This window comes from Prunus avium, chromosome 2 (genome assembly GCF_965620075.1).
Source record: "Prunus avium chromosome 2, drPruAviu1.hap1.1, whole genome shotgun sequence".
NCBI classification, from domain to species: domain Eukaryota; kingdom Viridiplantae; phylum Streptophyta; class Magnoliopsida; order Rosales; family Rosaceae; genus Prunus; species Prunus avium.
Genome location: NC_142285.1, coordinates 20,620,180 through 20,623,527, shown reverse-complemented (window position 1 = coordinate 20,623,527; position 3,348 = coordinate 20,620,180). Strand labels below are relative to the sequence as shown.

At 40.7% G+C, this 3,348-nt stretch overlaps 1 non-coding gene across 1 annotated transcript; it reads left to right on the top strand.

Annotated features, from left to right (window-relative positions):
- Positions 1 to 2,936: 2,936 nt before the first annotated feature.
- Positions 2,937 to 3,043, top strand: LOC148296589 (small nucleolar RNA R71). Its single transcript, XR_015834186.1, has one exon. It is a non-coding gene; the product is annotated as a small nucleolar RNA R71 (small nucleolar RNA).
- The last annotated feature ends 305 nt before the right edge of the window (positions 3,044 to 3,348 follow it).

Genomic DNA, 3,348 nt, shown 5'->3' with positions numbered 1-3,348 from the left:
AATACCTTTTGGATATTTTATAGAATGATCAGCTAGTTCAAGTCGCATTGAAGTCTTCTTCATCCCTTCTAAGCCAAGCTCTTGATAAACTGAAGGCAAAACGATAGTTGTAGTCCCTGTGGTTTCCAACTTTTACCACTAAGGTCCCTGTGGTTTCAATTTCGTCACTTTTGCCACTGTGGTTTAAGAGTCCAAGCAATTCGAGGACACTTCTCAATTTCCGTCAGATTCCTTTTAGTTCTGTTAGGGCATCAGTTGTTGCCGTTAGTTATTAAATAAGTGGAGGGGCATTAAGGTAAAATCCCCTGTAATTACAAAAACAGTAAAATATTAATAATAACAAAAATAAAAAAAATAAAAAATGAAGAGCCTTGCAGTGCTCTGTAGTAAGTTGCAGAGTGAGTGATTGCGTCTTCTCTGAGAAGCCAGCACCCAAAAATATTCAGAGAAAAAGAAAAGCTTTGAGAGAGCTCAGATTGTAGTAGAATACAATACAAGATTCAATAATTGCCTACTTCTCCAAGCCAAAGCCATAATTTTTGCTATTTGGATGCTGAACCTCATACTGGTCATCATCACCACACCAACTCCATACTTTTTCCATTAAAGCTTTCACGCTATTTCCCACGAGAAATTTGTAGCTTCCTCTCACGGAAAAGTGTTTTCTCCAACCTCTTCTTCCCTAAAAGCTCAACCTTTCTCTCTGCTATAAAACCCACAACACAAAGCCCTCTTCTTTCACACCAAAGCCTTTTCTCAACCAATCATCCTCTCTTTCTCTCTCACTCCTTCTCAGCCAGAAAACCACAAAACCTAGAAAAACGAATTAAACCAGAAAACCCAGAAAAACGAATTAATCAAACCCAGAAAAACAAAATAATTAAATAAATAAATTAACGAAACCCAGAAAAGAAAAAAAAATCCAGCTTTGGTTTGATTTCGAGGAGTTGAAGAAGAATGGCTAATGGGGTTTGAAAAAGGAATGCACAGCTTTGAACTCTTTCTCCATTTCTCCCCAATCCAACTTTGACCCCACTCTCCCTTTCTCCCTTCCTTAACCCACCCTCCACCCTCTGTCCCATCAGCCTCCAGCCATTGCCTCCCAAACAATCGCGCCTCACCTCAAGATCTCCTCGGCTCAACCCCAGAAAACAAATGCTGGATCACTCCTCACCTCTGTGCGACACCTCGGAGGCGAAATCGTGAATTAAGAGCTGTGAATGTCGTCGACCACCAGATTTGGAAACCCAGATTTGGAACCGAACTTAAAAAGTCAATTACAACTGGATTTTAACTTGAAATCCAAATTTAAAACAAAACAAAAGAAATTGATTAACTCTGGTAAATTGAAGCGTTTTGGATGAGAGTTTGGGAGAAAGATTGGCTGGGTTGGTGGGGTGTGGGAGGGGGCAATCGTGGCTCGAAGAAGAGTTTCGATTTGACCGTAATGCCCCTCCATGTGAGGGGCACGTGCTGATGCCCTAACAGAACTAACAGGAATCTGACGGAAATTGAGAAGTGTCCTCGAATTGCTTGGACTCTTAAACCACAATGGCAAAAGTGACGAAATTGAAACCTCGAGGACCTTAGTGGTAAAAGTTGGAAACCACAGGGACTACAAGTGTCGTTTTGCCTAAACTGAATATGGCAAAACATTGATGCTTGCTCCCAAGTCCAACATGGCTCTTCCAACCTTCTTGCCTCCAATGTTAATGGGAATGTCAAAGCTGCCAGGATCATCTAGTTTTGGTGGAAGCTTCCTTTGCAACACAGCACTTACATTCTGGTCGAGCTTTACTCCTTCATTTGGAGCGAAATTGAGCTTGTGAGTTTTCAAGTCCTTGATGAATTTTCCATATGCAGGAATCTGTTCAATAAGATCAAGCAAAGGCAAATTGATATTAACTTTACTCAAAATATCATAAATCTCTTTAAAAGCCTTATCTTGCTTTGCTTTCTTAAGACGGCCTGGAAATGGAATCTGTGGAACATATGGAGCGGGTGGCACGTATCTATCTTCTTGAAGATGTGGTGGCACAAATTTGTCATCCCTTTTATGCAATTGGAATTGATCAGATTTCTGAGAATCTGATTTGGCCTTAGGAGCAGATTGAGAAGTTTTGAGTTGTTCTCCTTCCGTAGCCATGGTCTCCTCCTCTTCATCTTCTACAATCACAACATCATTTGAAAGATTAGAATCAACTTTATTATCAATGATCTTACCTGATCTGAGCACATGAATGGCCTTGGCTTCTGGGTTCTTTGGATTGATCATAGTTTGGCTTGGCCATTTCCCAGGCTCTCTTTGAGATATTTCAGCAGCTATTTGGCCTATTTGAACTTCCAATTTGGCAATGGCAGCTTGTGTAGTTTGCTGGAAATTGGATTGGTTGATTGCCATCTGCTTAACTATATCCTCCAATGATGATGTTTGTTGTGGCTTTTGGAATGAAGGGGGATTGGCTTGATTCTGAGTATTCCTCCATGAAAAGTTTGGATGATTCCTCCAACCTGGATTATAACTTTGAGAGTATGGATCATTTCTTGGACCTTGGTTGTAGGAATTTACCACCTTAGCTTGCTCTTGCACAAATTCTGGATATCCAGCCCCAAGTGGACAAGCTATGGTAGCATGGTCATGAGTTTCGCAGATGCTACACACTTCCTTCGGAGGGTTTCTTGAGTTCAATGCAAGAAGAGCATCTAGCTTTTGTTCCAGTTTTGAAATCTGCACACTAGAAGCATCATTAGAACCACTAACAACATGTTTACCTCTTGTGTCCGTATGTTGGGTCTCCATTGCTATCTCCTCAAAGAGTTCGTACGTTTCTTCTGGAGTTTTGGTTTTAAAAGAACCACCTGCAAAATTGGTGACTATATTATGACTAGAAGGGGTTAGTCCTTTATAAAACATACGCATTTGAAGCTTTAATGGAATCCCATGATGAGGACATTGGTTGAGCAGCCCATTGAATCTCTCCCATGCTTCACAAAACGACTCGTCATCTTGCTGTGCAAATAACAAGATCTTATCCCTAAGCATGTCGGTCTTTTGCATGGAGAAGTATTTCTCCAAGAACTTCTTTTGAATGGCAGCCCATGTAGTGAGTGATCCCGGCTTCAAAGAATTCAACCAATATTTTGCCTTATCCTTCAAAGTGTATGGAAACACTCTCATTCGAAGTTGATCTTCTGTCACACCTGTCAAGGGAAAAGAACTCACAACATTAAAAATATCCTTTATATGGGTTAATGGATCTTCACTAGGTAAACCGTAAAAGGAAGGCAGCATATTAAGATGAGAAGATTTAAGCTCATAATTTCGAGCTACAGTGGGCAGCAAAATGC